Below are 20,248 nucleotides of genomic sequence, written 5' to 3'. Positions count from 1 at the left end.
GCAAAACACGCAAGTAGTAGAGGGACTTTTGTCTGTATTTTGCACCAACAACTGAAGATACCCTGGTTCTCAACAGCAAACCTGACTTTTTTTTTTTTTTATAATCCTTGATGAAATTTCACAGACTGTGAAATTACCCCAACAACTTAATCCATCACAGAGTTCCTTTGGGCAGCATAGCCAAAAAATATTATCATAGTAAGAAATTTTCCACTCAGTCATTATTGATATTTATCAAAGTGCGTGCCATTTTTCTATAACAGCTGGCTTTAGATCCTGAGTAAAATAATATAAGCTTACATCTAAAAGATGTAACAAGACACAAGTGATGTATAATAAATAGGGCTGGGTATCATGGCCAATTTCCATAATCAATTTGATTTCGATTCCTAAGGTTCTGAATCGATTAATCACAATTCAATTCGATTCGATTCAATATCAATTCAATTCAGTAATAATTGATTGATTCAGATTAATTTAGCGATACCAAAGTACAATTTTGAGTTGTAACCTTATTATCTGAGTACCGCAGTCTTGCAACACATCAATACTCAGATCAATATTGATATTAGAAAGGAAATAAATATGACATTTCAACAGGAAGTAGCTGAATCTGCTCTGAAATAATGAACAGGACACAAACATTGCAGTGGATCAGAATGGACTTCGTCATCTTTATTTTGTTTTATGGCTGGAGGCTTCTACACATTGGTGGGGGGGTTGCTCCATGATTGTTGGTCGGAGCGGAGTGGGGCTGGGGGGTGCACACACCGTGTGAATGTTGGTCGCGGAGCGGGGGGGTTAGCGTAGTGGTCGGACATTGTCGCTTTACTATTCCTCTAACTCCATACTCAGCCATAGGTGACAGTATATGGATCCAAGTTATTATTCCAACAATGACCGGCTTCCGCGACTCGCCGGGTGTCCAGTTCCTTCACACTGCGGGTTCAAGTTTGAGGCCGGAGGACCTCCAGCGGAGGGGGTTTCCCCTCCACGTCTTTTCCGCGTCTTTTTCAAGAGTGAGACCAAGTCTGCCCCAGGGGTTCGCAAGACGGAGCCGCCCCCGGTTCTGCGTACTCCCAGTCCTGCTCTGAAAAATCGATCTCATCCACTATTAATCGATTACGCAAAATTAAAATGAGATCGATCTAAGATCGATTAAATCGATTTTTTTACCCAGCCCTAATAATAAATACTGCAGAAGATGTAACAAGATGAAAACATAAAACTCAACATGACAAAATACACCTGTAGTCTTTTTTTTTTTTGCTATTTAACTTCATTATAAATTATCAATATTGAATCAAAATAAAGAAAATTAGTGCAAAAAGATGAAACCAACACAGTAAGAAATGATGAGAACAAATCCATGGCACTTGGTAAGTAGTTGTTCAACATCAGAATATGTACAATTATATAGCATAAACTGAAAGATTTGGGAAGTTTTTAGCTTTTTAGATAAAATAAGTCCTAAAGACAAACAGAAAATGTATTCATAATAATTGTTTATGGCTCTGTGTCAATACAAAAACAAAGGAGCCAAGAACCAAAGTTTCAAGCATTAATGCATGCAAATATTAATACAAATAAATAAATAATATAGTCTGCATGTGGCTGCATATTCAAAATTGAAGCTCTGCCCTTTGTTTAAGCATTATATACTCATGCAAAATGCAACACAGACTTCCTACCACACCAGGTGATGTCCCTTTGTGTTTGATGTTGGTAACAGTAGCATACACTAAAGCAAAAGGTGTCTGTCACCTCACTGAACAGCGAATCAGAACCTGCCAACTCTCGCCAAGGGTGCTCTCTTAAGACGACCCTTTGTCTCAGGTTTAATCAAAGCCATTGTTGCACAAAATATCTTTACAGCCTAAACACACCTAATAAACTATGCCCAAACCAAGCAAAAACTGCCTGTAGGTAGGAAAATAACTTTTTCTGCAAGCTGGTTCTTAAACAATGCATCTTTTGTACCGTTAAAGTACTTGTAGTACAATACTATTTAAAGTCACAAACAAAAACAATGACTATTTAAGGCAAATGTGAATGATTTCAGAGTTTGATTTTAACACACTTATTTAGCTGGAGGTAAATGACAAATAGAAGCAGCGATGAAACCATGCAGAAACTACGCATCTCCTCATGTTCTTTCACCATTCCTCTCAAAGTCTTTGGTGCCTCTGAAAATAAATCCACCAAGATGAGTCTGCATTAATGAAGCACTTCAAATAAGGAGACAGTGTATCAATGGTCCACCTATACGCATGGCTAAAGACCTGCTTTAATTTCGTGTCAGACATGAGGGTTCACAAACATAACATTGTCAGTGAGGCAGTGACGGTAAATATGAACACCTGCAGGGTGGGAATCAACATCAACCAGCCGACATGATGGTAAATCTTCGCCACAGCAGCTGGTAAATCAATCCACAGTATTCTGTATGCTGGTTTGGCAAGTAACCACTCAAGATTTGGAAGGAACATTTTATACCAGAGCAATCACTACGGTCCTCTGCCAAGCTCTAATAATCTCCCCAGTTAGCTGCTATTTTCACAGTCAACACTGTACTGGACAGAGAAGTTACAGTAAACTGCATATTGCTAACCTAATAGATGCTCCATTCACAGGCAACACTTCACCACAAAAGTGTCAAAAATGCAGAGCCAATTTCATACAAATATGTCCCTTTCTGTCACAAATGTACACAGAAAGATGCATGCAATGACACAACCACTAGCCCACAAACTACATGATGAATTTTTATTTTTTGCCAGTCCATTAATACGCCACAGATTACTGCAATGGAAGAATTTTGCAGTCTGGCTGATCAGCACATTTTAATGAGAAAAAAGTATATTCTTTGCCGTTGGTCTTCCATGAGACTGTCTGAGCAGCCATGCAATTTTTCATACTGATTTGCACCAAAAAAAAAGTATCCAGCAGCTGTCAACATCAACTAGAGGCCTGCTGTTTGCAACTACAGAAGCTGATGAGTAAGACTTTTTTTTTCTTTTTTCAGCTGGTAGCCAAAACATATTCCACCTGCCACTAGATCAGCATTTCACAAAGGAAACTGAACCTAAATCTGATCAAAATATCCCTGCGCAAAAGAATAGCAAGCAAGAATCTCTGCTTCACCATCATTGTTGTGCAGTATATCACGCGGTCTATATTGTAAAATAATACCAGGGTGAAGTTGTGGTCTTGACGAATCTTGAAATAAAATCCAGAGGCCCCTTTCCTTGAGACTGAGATGAGGCCAAGTAAAGATATGGTTAATTACATGACGAAACCAAGACCTTTAAAAAATGACCACCAAATCGGTCTCAAGACCAAGAGTGACCTTGAGTATTACAGCACCAACCTGTAGCACGAAAGTAGGATTATGGATAGAAATGATCACCCAATAACCGACCATGGCAGATCTGACCAAAAGAATTATTTGATCTTCAAAATTCATCATTTATTAGGTTTTGGCTCAAGGTATCTGAATCTAAATCTCAATACAAGAAGAAAGAACGAGTTTTTCACTAGAAAGTATGTTCTCCTTGCTTTCTCGAGGTTATTTTCTCGAGGTTATTTTTATCAGCTTGTAACCTAAATACCCCCCCCCCCCCCCCCCCCAAGATACAAGACTGCCATTTCATGACAGAAACTAACCCTAAAGCGGATCAAAACTGTACAAACTCTAAGTGAACAGGTATGAATTCACCTTCATTGTTCCACAGTATATCATTCCTCTCGTGTAAAAGAATACATGGGTATATGGAAAACTCACATCTGTAATTCTAGAGTCCAAACACATTTTTATAAAGATCTGTGTCACAGGAATTAAAGTGGGTGATGGCGCATAACGATGAACTTAACAAATGCCTGATGGGTATTCGTGGACACAATAAAAGTGGAACAATGTTGAGCCCATCTTGTTAAGAAAACGAGTTGTAATGTAAGTGCAGATGGAAACTTCATACTCCAACAGGTTCTATCTTTACACTGCTTGAATGGCATGTTAAGTTAAATACACAAAGACATCAAAGATACAGTATCATCCACTGACTTTTGTTGATCTGCTAGACCAAGACAGGACAGTTTTACATAGGACAGGGTAATATGGACAAAATCTATCACAGTATATTCAACTTAATACTACAGTAAGTGGTATGTATTGCAATTTGGATAACTTGGATCCTGTTGATTCAACTATAAAATTCTTTAATCTTTCGTATATGATGGTAATTTTCTTCTTCTACATGTAACTTGTTGCTGTTGTCTCATGAACAAAAAACTTTAAGTTACAAAGAAAAAACTAAAAACAGTAAAACACTTGAGTAATAGAAAATGTAAAACTGCAAATGACAACAATAACACTATCCTGACAGATAATGCTCAAATGTGTGGTAATAATGTAGCTCCAGTGTGAAACTGAAGAAAAAAAAAAAAAAACATCAAACTTAATGTCTTACAGGTTTTTACATGTGAAACAGTCCCTCTTCAACTCACTAGGCAACTGAATTATTTTCTCAAATAGTGTCAGTGGCCTTCATTTCCCTCAGCTGCAGGATGGACCAGGCCTTTATCTGAAGGAGGCTTGAAATAGATGCAGGAATTTATTGCTAGTTTCCTCATTTTAATAAGTAGAAATGATCCTTTTCATTACAAACTCATGTTTTGCTCTGCTGATGTTTGGAATGTTAAAAGCACTGCAATGCCCTTTTACACCAATGCACTGTTGTGTACTTCCGTTACCATTTCAAAATAAAAACCCTCCAGCATTTCTGTGGATAAAAATCATTAATAGATTAACAGGGCTTTGAATTTGTGTTTGTTGTCTTCCCATGGTATTTGTAGGTTTCAACAAAGTACAGTTTGGCTGAAATAGTAACACAAACCTGCTGTGACTGAATTTGGACAATAACACTTCAGATAAGTCTACAGCATCTAGAACAACACAGTACTGAAAATAGCTATATGATGGTGTGGACGTAATAAACTTGTAGAAGTGAATATTGTGTTTAACTGATGGTACAATATAACTTGGATGTCAAGACTTGATTTTATTTTTTCATGTGAACAATTAGATATTGTATTAGAGATCTGGCTTTGAAGTGAGTACCAGTTCTTGTTTATGCCAGTACAGTAAACAGTTAGGTTAGTTGTTTGTTTTACAAAAGGGGAAAATGTTGATACGTTTACATAAAAGTGCAAAGAAAACACAAAACATTCAAATTTAAGAGGATGAAGTTAGAAAAAAATATTCTTTAAAAAAAAAACAGTAAATCGATAATTAAAATGTCTGCAGATTAATCGAATTGTTGATAAATATTCACTTCATTGAATAATCATTGTATGTCTAGTCTAAGATCTCACAAGATCCCACAGTAGAAGCCGTATTTTCAAGTCTTTACCAGTAGACATCCTTCTACAATCATGTTGCCCATGTTTTACTATGGTATTCTATACAATTAGGATCCCACAATAGCTGCATAGATGATGCTGAGATTTTTCCAGTGTCTAAAATGGAGTCGGTTGGCAAATATAGTTCTTTTATCTAAAACAGATGTAGCACACTTCACATTTTTGGCATCTGGTCTCATTTGTCAAGAAGCATGGATTCTTTTACAGAGCCACAACATTTTCAGCAGAAGCTCTGCCCTGATAAGGAGCACAGTTCAAGCTTTACATGCACTAAAAAAAACACTCCAAAGTTGCAAATATTTCATTTCACTATCACTATTGCAGGATCACTACCCTTATTAGTCAAAGGAAGCCATAGCTTCATACCACAAGGTCAAGTCCCACTTAAGAGGCTGGACCTGTGGCTTAGACCTGTGGGAACAGCAGCAAAGGCAGATAATCATAGCTATAGCAGAAATGAATAAACCAGGCTCATAAAAAAGTCTTGATCACAAAGTAACTCATAAATTGCACTGAATCTGAGTGCGGCTCTTGGTTAAGTCTGAGTGGGGATAAAATGTACAAACAGCAGCAGAAGGGAGGACGAATACCCCAATCTAGGCCCCTCAAAGTTGGTTTAATATCAAGAGCTGGCCCTTTCTGTTTCTCTGTCTCACACACACACCAAAAAAGTATGGGCTCAGACCTGGCAAGCAGCGCCGCTTCTTGGAGCAGCCTCCTCTCTAATTTAAAGTTGATTGCCGTGGGCCCTCTGTGTGTGACTAGTGAAATATGAGTGTGGAGAAGAGAGTATGGAGGCTTGGACTGAGTTTAGCTGAGTGCTTATGATTATGTGTGTATGCGCAAAAAAGTACTGGATCGTCAAGAGTCGGAGTCTATGCGAGTCTATGTGCATGCATGAGTCTGGGTGAAGGCCCCTGTGGAGCCTGTGTGTCCTTGTGTGTGTAGTATGTGGTTTTTGGCTAAAGCTAGTGCTGAGATTGGACTGCCAGTGAGAGCTGTCTACAGGGAATCAGACGACGCAAAAAGCAAACTAAATAGCAGTACCTTTCTCCAGCTTGAATGAGGTGTTAGAAGGTGAGTTTTACCGAGCTGAACTTTCAGAATATTAAATAAGAGTTTCACTGAGGCATTTTCAATTGCTTGGTGTTAAAATGTCTATGAAACATTCGTGAAAATCTGGTATTTCAAGAACCAATGAGGTAAATGTGGTTGAATCCTTGTCTCTAATTGGTGACTTTTCTGTGTGAAACTGTGAAATTAATCATGTCATCACTTGTGAGTTACACTTTAAGGTTACTCCTACACTTAACTGGAAGTATTCCCTCGATAAATTCTTATTTCTCTCCACTTGTACCAAATAAGTCCTTCCTAAAAAGTTGGCTCTTTAGCACCTTCTGGGGTGTAATTTCTCAGAACTTGGGTAGGTTCAAGCCAAGACCTTTTCAGTTGAAAAAAGCTACAGAAAAGTAGTAAAAGTACTGCATTTGAATTGTAAAATGTAATCTAACGTCTGGGAATTTCCACATGTTTTTAATAAAACCCACCATGCTGCTTTAAAAAAAAAAAAAAAATCAAAGAATGCCGAGTGCCATATACGTTTCTGCATGTCGTATATTATCTTACATCCTGACAAAGCCTCCCACCACATACAGTATAAAATATCAGCCACGCTTGAATGAAGGCATTTTCCTATTCTCAGAAATCTAAGCTCTTAGGATTTCCCTTTCTTTTTTGGACATGACTGTAACCCCAGAGTCCGAAGAGCACATTTGTTCAGGGAGTATTTTTAAAGTCAATTTTTAGTTAATTTAGTCACAATGTTTGTGAAGCAAAAATGTATTTAGGTCTTCCTTTAATAGAGACAGAAGACCTGAATCCCTGGGAAAACTATGTTCCCACAGGTAAACAACAAGGTGCCGGGGCTTTCATTTTTTCTGTGTACATTTAGTTTACCAGTGGTAATATCGGTCTGGACAGTGGAAGAACCTACTGTTTGACAATCACAGTTACTTCTGTGTAATGTGCTGTGATTTAGACAAACAGATTAAAGCTAAACATCTTCCTGGTGGAGTTTCCCGGGTAGTTCAACAGCTCACTGTGGATCCTACAGGGAGTAGGCAGGTGTTTTGTTCATCTCCCCCCAGACAAAACCCATGGCGACTGAGATTAAACAGCAATTAGCCAGACTTAGTCACTAAACTGATTTACAAACAAAGTGATCAAAGTGATAATGATGAAACCTACATAGCTGCATTTCCCAAAACAGAACAGATTGAAGAGGTGTTGTCATTGGCTCAGCAACAAACAGACTAAAACTAAATGATATGTGAATTAACTTTCCTACTTAAAATAGTAGAAGAGTGTTTTCTGGAACAGACAAAACTCAAAACAAGATAGAAGAAAGATTACACAATGAAAAATATGACATAAAAGATGTAAAAAACATGAAAATGACAAAAAGTTAAAAGACAAAAAAAACTGAATGATGGAAAAGATGCATAAACTGACAAAACAAGAAGGAAACCACATGAGATCAAAAGTATGACACAAGTTACGGAAGATCTAACAAGATGAAAATTATGTAAAAGATGCTTCAAGATGTAATAAATGTCAAATAGAAATGACATGAAAAGCAAAAGTTCTGACAAGATGAAGAAGACATAAAAGATGCATCAAGACAAAAATACAACACATCAAGATGAAAATTACATAAAGAGAGCGCAAGAAAATGTTGTGCAACACGTATTAAAGTGTAGTAGATTATAAAAAGACACATTGTTTGGCAGTGGAACAGTCTGCAAAACATGGCACTGTGGTTATTAAAGGTGTATTATTGTAACTTTGGGTCCAAAAAGAGGTATGTAGAATAGATATTTTGTGCGTTGAAATTAAAATGTTTGGGAATCACTGCTACAGAGGGACACCATTAGTGCCAAATAGACAGACTTAATAAACCCACTTATTCACCTAAAACCCTTATAAATCATTAACCAATTTCTTCCCCTGAATCAGGTCAGTCAAGTTTTACACACAGAATTACTCAAATGTGCCGTATATAACAATGTATAAAGAAACAACCATCTCATCATGAATCATAAAGCAAGGCTGCAATAAACCAGAGCGCCAATTCCCTGAGAACCGAGGAGCCTGTGGATTCGACATTTCTACCACGTTTTAAAGTGCCCAATAAAATTCAGCAAACACATTAAAACAAAGACTGGAGAAAAATCGTGTCCGTGTTCATCATGGGCTCTGTACACAATGTTTATCCTGTATCATCATCTTAAAGCATCACAGGCCTGCTGGGTCCATAAACATGAGCGTGAACTGACGTCACATCACAGAATTTATGACTAAGGTTCAAATTCTACCACTGATATGCAATGTACGACGATGACACTGACCTACATTTATTTATTTTGTTACTCCAGATCAGCATTCACTTTACTTTTATAGTGACTTACGGCTATATAATCACATAGTATGTTACAGATTGTTCTATTTCAAACATTAACACGACCCACATTCCTGTTCAACATTAAGACACAACAAACACACGTTCCTCTTAAGTGGAAGATCCCTCTGTTTCCTCTTCCCACCTACCTTGCCGGTCCTACTCCTGAGATACCCCCAGGCCTCGACTTTCCACTTAGTCTATCTGCATTCCTGTTGAGCTCTATTTAAAGGCCTGATCACTCCACAGACTTCAGGAATGAGGACTCTGTAGTGGGACCTGTCTCACCATCTCAGTTTTCCTCCATCTGTCTGTATTTGTTTCTAGCTGTGAACTCAGTACATTAACCTTTGTCGGTGTCTCGGAACTGTAACTGCTCATATAAATATACAGAGAGGAAGTCCAGGATGAGGATTAAAGTTGTTTATCACATCAACAAGTGCTTTAGGATGACTCATGATTTCAGGGATTCATTGTGCCAAGTGTGTTTCTGTGCTTGTATCTGAAAAGCAGTGGAATGTAACAATGTACTGAGAGTTAGGAGTATTTCCATTATGTAATTAGATTTATACAGCTTCAGTTCATTTCTAGATTACAGTTTTTACCCCTTTTCTACCCAGTGATAACTAGAAATGCACTGATTGCAAAATTACTGGCCAACACTGATTTTATGTTCTGTTTCTTTATTTTGTTTTTGTTCTTTATCCAACCCTTGGAGAAATCTTCTGTATGAATATAAAAAATAGTCACTATTTTAAAGTGTTTCAGCACTTCATCCTGTTCTTTGAATGAACATAAGGCCAAAAAAATTTACTTTTTTTAAATCCTATTGACAATTTTTGATTTCTGGCAACGTGAACTGAAGATAAAATATGATTCAAATTTATAGACTGTATAAACACATACAATCACAATTAATATATTACAAGAAGTAAACAGGGTGCATTTTTGTTGAGCAAGGAACCTCTCCAGAGGACTAGGAGGGTGTTTTTTATGATTTTCATAAAGCAAGACATTGTTTAATTAAATCGTTAAATTAAAACATACAAATGTAAGAGAAAAAAAACAACTTGAATATAACACAACAGATAAATATCCACCATTGCCATTGGTGAAAAGACAATTTCACAATAAGGATATTGACCTTTATCATCAAATATCGATCGAAATATTGGTACAATCGTAGCGAAAACAACATGTGACCAAACACATTGATTTTTATGTCTGTGACAAACTAAACAACAGCGTGTCCCTTTACAGATTGAGAAACTTATCCTCTGTCCTCTTAAGATAAACAAATCCTCTTGGGTTAGCGGGAAAATGCTCTGACACAAAGCTGTAAACTGACCTGTTTTTCTGAGCGTATTAATAGTTGACTATAGACACAACAGTGCCACTACTGATGACCTTATATTGGCTAGACCTAAACGTTTAATTATTCAAAGAACCATCACGTGCCCTCTGAAAATATATACACTATCATCAACTGGCAAAGCACCGAACCCCAGAAAAATACAAAAGGACCAGCCTTAGATCTTACAGAATATGGTATGTATGGAGCTGTGGATTAAACTACCAATTACAGAGGCACTGAAATATCTTCCAGACATTGGTATCTGCCAACATTAGCTCATATTGGCTGAAATGATATGTCTTTTATTCAATGGCAGTGGCAGATATTGTATTATATTTATGTTTTTTTGTATGATTGAACCTGTGATTATTCAACTATAATTTGATGAAGGGCTACAAGACTTTAAAATAGTGACTGTTCTCATATTTATAATGAAAATTTCTAACAACAAAAAGTAAAAAACAGACAGAGAATAACATCAGTATTGGCATCAACCAAAGATTTTGCTATCGGTGCATCTTTACCACCAAAAATCTCTCTCTGTCTCTATTGCTCTCTCTTTAACTCCAACTGGTCAAGGCAGATGGCCATCCTCCAGGAGTCTGGGTCTGCTCTAGGTTTCTGCCTGTTAAAGGGAAGTTTTTCCTCACCACTGTCACCAGTCACAAGTGTTTGCTCCGGGAGGATTCCGTTGGGTTTCTGTAAATTGGCTTAGAGTCTGATTTTGACCAACTCTATATGTAAAGTGTCATGAGATAACTTTTGTTTTGATTTGGCGCTATATAAATAAAATTTGATTGATTGAATACTATAAAAAAGTAGCTAAAATGAGCTTAATCTAGAACACCTACAGGAGTAAAAGTCAACATACACATCCAAATATTTCACAGATAACACTAACACAATGACAAGAACACTTTTACATCCCTGACAAGGCTTACATACTTTCACTTGAGCAAAGATTTGACTGAATCTTTTACTTTTCATCCAAATAAATGTCCAAATACTTCTTCCACCACTGCTTTGAGGCAGAAAATTCAACCATCAACAAAGTGGCTGTGATGTTTTGCCCAATGAAAACACAAACATACACTGGATACACAAAAATCACACACAACTCTCTTACCATAGTACCCACAAATCAAACACACAACCAGAGCTAGGTTTTCTTAATGTTTCAACACACACACACAAAAGACACATGTTGCTTGTATTTTGTTGGAACAAACACAGACACAGGTGTAAGTCAAATGTGATTAGCAAAAAAAAAAACAAACAAAAAAAACAAAAACACCTGAATAACAGCTGAATGGTGTTACTGTAAAAGGAAAACTCATCAATTAAAAACAAGTTTACACAGCAGGTATTTATGATGCTAAAGATGCTATCGAGGAACTAACATGTAGCTAGCAGCATGACACATCCCACTCTGGTTAACAGTGGAGAACATAACCTCCGTTCCCTCCTGTCCCGTGGAAGTGGAGCGGATAAACTTTACCCCCCCTCACACACGACGCTCTATGGCCGCTGCTCCCCCCTCCTCCCCCCGGTTCAGACGACCCGAACACGGAAAACTCACCTTGGAGACTATCCCAGAGTCAAACGGGCATTATTATGTTGTCGCCTTCCATGGTTCGGACTTTTTCGAGCTGTTCTTCGGCTCCCCGGAGAGACTGGAGTCGGACTAGCGGGGCAGGAGAGAAACTGAAGTCGGACAAGGAGGAGGAGGAGGAGGAGGAGGAGGAGGAAGGAGGCCAGACGGGTCGGCGACCGCTTGATTGGACAATATGGCTGTCAATCATAAGGGGTTAAAGGGGCGGGTCCTAGCTGTAAAGGGATTATGGAGAATCACATGGATGAAAATCACCAAAGAATGAAAACATACAGATGAATGACTGAAGGCCACACAAATTATATCTACCACGACTTTTAATAGTACATATATAAATAAATAACTTACATACAGTGCTGTCTAAAAGTCCAAGCCAACATTAGGTTTGTTGCTTTAGTGAAGATTAAATGACTATATATAAGCATTTCACAGTCTGTATTAAGCCTTTCATGCATAGTGGTCACTACAGTGGACAGTTATTTTACGTCTGTTCTCTTGTTTATTCATGGGTTTTGTTGTTTTAGTTCTATATCAGCCAACACAGTGGACACTTATGTATCATCTCATACACTGACATTCATACAATTATAGTAACTTTGCTGTTCTTGATAAGTCAAATTTATTCGTATAGTACAAGTCATACACATGCTTTACAAAAACGGAAAAGAGACAGGTTAAAAACACACAATTACAATTAAAACATAATAAACATAAATAATAATCAATTAAAATAAAAAAAGAGAAGAGTGCAGATAGAACACTTACAGTTGTGATATAAATCTGATCTGCAGTAACATGTTGAGTGTATATCAATTGCTAGTTGTTATTAAACTTTAATGAAACGTTTTCTTAAACAAAAAGGTTTTTTGTTTTGTTTTGTTTTGTTTTGTTTGCATATTATCTCCATGAAGTGAGTAATAACTAGTATTAGAGTATGATCAAATGTGAGCAAACATTAGATTAACTGCATTAAAACAGTTTTTATTTCATAGTTTTCACACAGTTTATCACCTTCTGTTATTGCATTTTAAATATATGTTTCTTTGCTTAAAAAATTTAACGTATGGTGTCCAGCTGAGTGGACAATTTTTTAACTTCATAAAAAATAGGTTCATTAAAAAAATTTCAATCACATCGGGGGTTTTTTCATGCCTAAAGAGGAATAAAAACACTTAGGAAAAAAATCTTGACTAAGGTTTTCATAATTCATGCATGAAAGGGTTAAAATACAATCTGGATATATGGCAAGTATGTATATCAGTTAAAAAAAAAAAAAAAAAAAAAAAACACAAAATTTTCAGGGAAAAACAGCGTCTATAAACCAAAGTTGTAGTATTTAGTGAGACCTCCTTTTGCACTTAAGATGTGTTTAATGCTTCAAAAGTTTCATTCAATGTGTCAGATGTGGTTTGTGCTGCTTCTTGTCATGGGGTCAGGGGTCACACTTGAATACTTACTTTAACCTTTACAACCCTATTCGGTCAGTTTGTCTTTTAAGGATGTGCACGTATTCTCTGTATTTTTTATAGTAAAAAAAAAAAGATATAGAAAAGATAGAAGATATAGAAAAGAGAATGAAAAGTAAATAAATGTAAATAGATTCAATTAAATAAATAAATGTCAACTCATTCCAATCCTGCAAAAATTACAAAGTAAAAGGTGGGCTAAGATGTTTGCACAGTACTGTATGTATTTATTTTGAACCTACCCTTTGAAAAAAATCTAAATAAATCATGAATGGGATTAGGTTTGTGGCATTTGTGGCTGGTTCAGGGTGGAAAAAATGAAAATGTTATGTGATGCTGTGAAACAAGCCAAGCTGTGCCAAGCTGTACTATGCTGTAAAAATGAAAATAAAAACACCACAGAGCACAAATTTTCCATCACCAGCACAAATCTTTAATTTAGCAGTGACTGACAGAAGTGCATGCAATAAAATTACTCTCATTATGCTGAATGACTCCCATCAAAGTCTTTAAAAAGAATTTATTTTCTTAATTTTATATAACTGTTGTGTGAAATAGATCCAGCCATCCATCTCTTTGCAGTTAATTTTGTTTACATTGTCCTTTACACTTGCAAAATGCTTCATAATTTGTTTTTACTAAAACTTTCTCCACATCACTACTGTTTTAAATATTCTGCATCTACATAATCACAAACAGTAATAATTTTACACCAGAAGTAATAACCTGGTCTCTTCATCTCTCATTCAGGAAGAAAGTATTAAATGCATGTTTAATGCAAAGTCCAAGAAGAGATGGGTATAATTTGTATAATGTTATTTCTTATATTTAAAAAAAAAAAAAAAAAAAAAAAAAAAATTAAATTAGAGATAAAGATTAAAATAGATACAACATTGTAAATGTCATGAGACTTTTGGGTCTTATTCGGTAGAAATTCAATACAAAGACTGCTGTTTCATCAACAATGTTGCTTGTAATTCATAGAAGTAGTTAAATTATTACAATTGATTGCAAGACATGTGATGACATCTGATACTAACATGATAATGAGGAGGAGGAGGAGGAGGAGATATGTGAGCATAGTGAAATAATCAGCTAAACAGTTAATTTCATTACCATTTTGTTTTTATCACCAATTCTCACATGTAAGATTATTTTCACCCATAAAGACCCAAACAGCCACCGGCAACCAAAACCATCTGCTGATGTAAATTGTTTAACACCTGTTGATCCACTAATCCTATCAATACATGTATATAATTGCTGTAAATTACAATTTGTCATCTTTTCATGGTCATCAGATATGACCCATTTGGACGTTCAGAAGCTCCATAGTGAATGTGGAAACAGCATCATCTTCTACAACATTGATTCACTAGTAAAAACCCATGGAGTTTGACAAATAACAGTAGCTGTAGATGTTTATTTTATGTTTAGTTAATGATAGATTTTACTGAAAAACTTACTTTTTTTTCAGTTTTCTCTGTTTTTGATATAACAACCCTCAAGTTTAAGTTAAGCTTTTATGAACATCTATATGATCAGTGAATTAAATGTATAAAAATACTTGATTTTCACTAGAAAAAGAAAAAAATAAAATAAAATAAATGGTGATAAATCACTTAGGAAAGGTTAAAAAGAGAAAAATTAATTTGGGAACTACCACAAAAATAGCACTGGGTCTTTATGGGTTAATGTTGTTTTGTTCGTGACAAAAGTTCATTTTACTTGTGTCACAAGAGGTCGTTATGTGTCAAACTAAATGCAGCAGTGAAAGTAGTGCAATATTTCCTCCTTATGTGATGAAGTAGCATCAAATTAAAGTATTTAGGAAAATTCAAGTGTGTAGAAATCAGCCTTAAGTGCAGTTCTTGACTAAATTAGCATTTAGATAGTTAAATATTCATGTCAGCTTCCATCTGGTAACTTCAACGACAACACCAGTGACAGTTTGTGTGAAAAGAACATTTGTGGAGATGCCTTTAAGGGTAATGAATGCAAGCAACCAGCCTGAATAATGTGGGTGGGTTTCTACATTTCTTGGCAGTGTTTTTAAAACTGAATAACAAAGAGCTGGTTCGAGGTGGAATACCTTAAGGCATGACATAATCAAACCCGAAAATTAGACGACTGTATCACAAGTCATAAAAAAATACAGATAACATTGCAGAATCAAATCCCTCTCATACAAGATGTAGATGGAGCTATAACAAATGTATTTAGTGTATATGTTTGGGGAAAATCCTCAAGAGACAGGACTCATTTATTCATTTATTGTAGCTGTTATGTGATAGCATAAACACATTAAAACTATAATGGTTCCAGTGTGCCACACTGTAAAATGGATGATTATGACCTCTCATTATCCAGTTAGACTGACCTTCTGTTTCTCCTCATAAATGTAAATGGAGGTGGGAGAACATAATCTCCAGGTCAGCTTTATCTACAGCCTGAAACATTACTGTGAGGTTTAGTTGACGCCGTTATTGTTTTGTTGAATAACTGTGGAGCAAAAGCAGCCAATCTGGCCTCCTCCCACTGACGTTTTTTTTCTAACAGAATGAACAAAAACAATCTGAATGAACACTGTGAATGGCCGCGTCCAGTCCACTGGAGGTACACAGCATGGGAATCAATCATCCATCCAACGACAAAGGGAATTTCCAGTTTGAACAAATTCAGCCCCACCTTCACCGACCTTGGCCTGTGAGCTGTAGTTTGGAAGAGATGCACTTTGTCTAATTAAGCCCTGGAGAACCATCTGACGAAACAAAGAGACAGAAATAGAAAGCTTGAGTTGGGTTTTCTACAGAATCTATCAGCATAGTCTTATGTTGTTGGGCTGTCAGACTGTATCACATCTGTAATATCTGTTTTCTGACTGCTTGTCCATTCTGTTTCTACCTGATTGTTTGAGCATCTGACAGTTTGAAGACCTGTCACTGTTTCCATTTGCTGATCCACTGTGTCTTATCTGACCTTCCTCTGTCAGAACCATCAGTTCTTTGTACATCATTTTGCTATCTGTGTGGATGTCATGTTCATTCAATCTCTACTTCACTTATCTACTTATCCTTATCAAATAACATCTGTGTTATTGTGCAGCTTGAAACTTGGGGCTCATATCGTGAATTAAGGTTATATTTATCATATGAACATATATTTCTGTCCAGGAACTAAACTATATTCCAATTATTAACATTTGCAGTGCTTGTCCAGTATATCATAAAACTTAGGATATGATTTACTGCTTGCTGTCATGTTGATTTGCACAGCTCAATTACACATTTACATAATTTATAATCCATTATAGTTTGCCAGTACAGTTATGATTTGTTGCTTTGTTTAGTGGACGCTCTCTCGGATATGCATACTGTGATCCTTATGAAAGGAAAGCATATAAAATGGATTTTTTTTTTATTATGTTCTTGTTTTTGCTTTCTCAAGTGTAACACTAAATGTGTTCCTGACTAGTAAAAACATTAGTTCAGTCTTAACAGCCACCTGTTGCAACATGATGAATGATGTTGCTTCCCTCTTCTGGGCATTTTGGTTTATTACAAACTGGACAGGGCAATGTATGTAAAAGTATGATATGCTGAGAATCCAATGACACCCCTGATTAGATAAAAAGTATAGTTTAAAAGTGGTTTGCTATTTCTCTCTAGTGTGACATCGTAGTCTGTTATACCTGTGCTAATGAGGTGAACCTTTTGTCAATTATTAACTCATAAAGACTCAATGCCACTTTTGTGGCACTTCCAAATTAGTTTTTCTCTGTGTTTGACTTTTCTTAAATGATTTATCACCATTTATTAAGATATCATTGAATAGAATCTTTTTTTTTTTTTTTTTTGTCAGTAGTAGTTTTACACACACAAACATGCACCACACACCAAAATTTGTCTTCTGCCTTTAGCCCATCACTAGATCATGCATCACACACGCTGCATGCTGGGAGCAGTGGGCTTGTCATGTCAGGCGCCCGGAGAGCAAATGGGGGGTTAAGTGCTTTGCTCAAGGGCACATTAGCCAACAACTTTCCGCCAGTCCAGGGAATTGAACCGACAACCCTTTGGTCACAAGCCAACTCTCCAGCCATCTAGGCCCCGGCTGCCCCCCAAATCCTCTGTATTTTGTGTTTTTTCAGTGTAAATCATATATTTTCCTATATTTAATTCAATGACATAGATGTAGATGTTCATAAAAGCTTAGATTAAAGTTGAGGGTCAGATTAAAGTTGAGGGTCAGATTAAAGTTGAGTGTTACTATATCAAAAACAGAGAAAACTGAAGAAAAAGTGACTTTTTCAGTCAAATATATCATTAACTGAACATAATCCAAGTGTCTCCATCCACTGTCATTGATCCAACTCCATGGGTTTTACTAGTGAATCAATCAATATAGTAGAAGATAACAGTGTTTCCACGTTCACGATGAACATCCAAATGGGTCATATCTGATGACCATGAAAAGATTACAAACTGCATTTTACACAAATTATTTTATGTGGATTGATAGGATTAGTGGATCAACATGTATTAAACAGTTACATCAGTTGATGCCTGTGGATGTTTGGGTCTTTATGGGTTAAAAAAAATACCAGGAATGCATAGATACACGAGTCAAATATTCATCCATGTTTGTCATTAGCATATAACTTAATATGTCATTTCACCAGTGGTAGTGGTCAGTATTTACCTGTTGTGTTAAAATGTTCAAGGTTGTTTCATAAATGTGTGTGATTTGTGTTCATTCAAATGGCTTACATAAAGTTCAGTTAATCTATTTTCATACATAATGAAGATTTACTTGTTCCCATGGCACAGAGGAAGGAATAAATTATAACAAAAATAAAATAAACTGAAAAAAATATGAGGGGGATGAGACCAAAGTTAAACCATCACAGAAGATGCCATTCTCAGAACACTAAACTTTATCTCTAAACATCAATAAGAAAGTATTTCCTATGCACAAGTTTAATTGACTGGTTTTAGGTCAGCATTCAATACTGTACAACTGCACCTGCTTTTCAAGAAACAGAGTCATGTGTTAAACTAACTCTGACAAGATGGAGGTATTTTCCAACTAACCAGACAGAACAGGTCAAAGTTAATAGGACACTGAGATGAGGTAAATTAATATAGGAGTTCCACAAGGATGTGTACTTTGGCTTAATCTTTTTGCACTAATTAATGCAGACAACCATGCTTCAAAATTTTCTGATAATCTTACGCACACGGAAATTGGAATGACAGGCAGATGTCTTCATCCAGTGGTGTGATACCAACCATCTCATGTTAAATGTCATTAAAACACAAAAAATTATCTTTGACTATCTTTGTATCTAATCATAAGCCACCGTCATTAAAAAGGTATCCTCTTTTGAAAATTTTGCTGTTCATTTTGGTACTTCCCTCTGCTGGAAAACACACAGGTAACAAACTCTAGAGGGTGCACTTTTTCAGACGATTGAAGTTGTGTAGAAAAACACCCAGGCCATGTTATTACCTCCACCAAGGAGGTTATGTTTTTGCCGGTGTTGGTCTGTCTGTCTGTCTGTCTGTCTGTGTGCAAGATAACTCAAAAAGTTATGGACGGATTTGAATGAAAATTTCAGGAAATGTTGATACTGGCACAAGGAACAAATGATTCAATTTTGGTGGTGATGGGGGGGGAATGATCTGCCTTGGCAGAGGTCTGTGCTCTGCTTTTCTAGTTTGCTTTATCAGTTGATCTTAGAAAGTATAGACACATACAGCATTACAGCATAGTTTGAAAACCTAGCTATGTAAATGAAGAACAGGTTAGCCAGCATGCACAAGACCATCATGAATGTCATAGAACTAGAAAATTAGCAGTCCATACCTTGCCTGTAGGAGATAGTTCAGGACATGTAAGTGCAAATGAAGTTGCTTGTCATTTGTTCCAGCCGCAATTAAGGTGGTTAAGCAGTTTGATGTTTGTATCATACCTGTTTTACTCCTCTTTTTGTGTCCGAATAAATGAATGATTGTATTTTGACAACCTCTCCGGCAACTTATATTGTCAAATATTGTTTTGTTTGTTTTCCCATGTATTGCAAATGACTGTCTACACTTTAAATTATATTCTATTATAGTTTATTCTTTATGCCACTCATTTTTCTTGTTCTATTTTTATTTTTATTTTTTTCTTTAAAGTGCATGGCATTTAATAATACGGTGAGAGAGAAACGGTATCTAAATTCTCTGTATATCCTGTGCATCTATAGTGAATTGACAATAAAAAATCTTTGAATCTTTGAATTTGTGCCTTCAGGGACAATAAAGTGCACTTTACTTTACTTTACTTATTATTTGCATCAGCTATTGGCTATCTCTCAGTAGCCCAGTTACTAGAAACCTCATAAACCTTATAAACAAAATAGATAGATGATCCATCATGTGCCACTTGAACATCTGTATGGTACCTTGTTATTGATTCTACAACTGGAAGCATAAACATCAGACATTACCTCCTTTGACAGACAGAAAGTAATTATGAAACAACATTTCATTGGAACAAATGTTAAAAAGATGTGCCTTTCATGTTGTGGAGTGGTTTTATAGAATAGAATTGAACTAAATATCAAATGGAGTGAAAACATCATAAAATGTAAGAAGATGTATAAAAACCTTATTTTCCAGAGATATATGACTAATGAACGGGACTGCAACAGTGATAGATACTGATGGTACTTAATCATTTGTTCTCTTTTTTTGTAATTTAATGACCTATTCCTTGTTATGGACTGTATACTTTAGCTGATTAGCCAAGTCATTAAAGAGCCACAGTGAAATGGTTATACATGTGTGACATTGGTTTTCTTTTTTTGGTTGACTTATTTCTTTCAATATATCAGAGCGTCAAGTTTAAATTGGTAATTTATCTTGTCTTCTTATGTCCTTAAAATCAAT

At 36.1% G+C, this 20,248-nt stretch overlaps 1 protein-coding gene across 2 annotated transcripts in view; it reads right to left on the bottom strand.

The window, feature by feature from the left end:
• The window catches only part of il11ra (interleukin 11 receptor subunit alpha), a 73,417-nt gene extending 61,471 nt beyond the window's left edge, over positions 1–11,946 (bottom strand). The window contains exon 1 of one of the 2 annotated variants that reach the window (XM_030148885.1): positions 11,812–11,946. The gene's annotated coding sequence lies outside the window, so the exon portion shown is untranslated. Of the gene's footprint in view, positions 1–9,027; positions 9,223–11,811 lie in introns of those variants that run through there. The other variant, XM_030148886.1, reaches the window with a different exon arrangement.
• Positions 11,947–20,248: the final 8,302 nt, after the last annotated feature.

The sequence above is a fragment of the Sphaeramia orbicularis genome, chromosome 12, assembly GCF_902148855.1.
Source record: "Sphaeramia orbicularis chromosome 12, fSphaOr1.1, whole genome shotgun sequence".
NCBI lineage: Eukaryota > Metazoa > Chordata > Actinopteri > Kurtiformes > Apogonidae > Sphaeramia > Sphaeramia orbicularis.
This window is presented reverse-complemented; position numbering and strand designations above follow the sequence as displayed.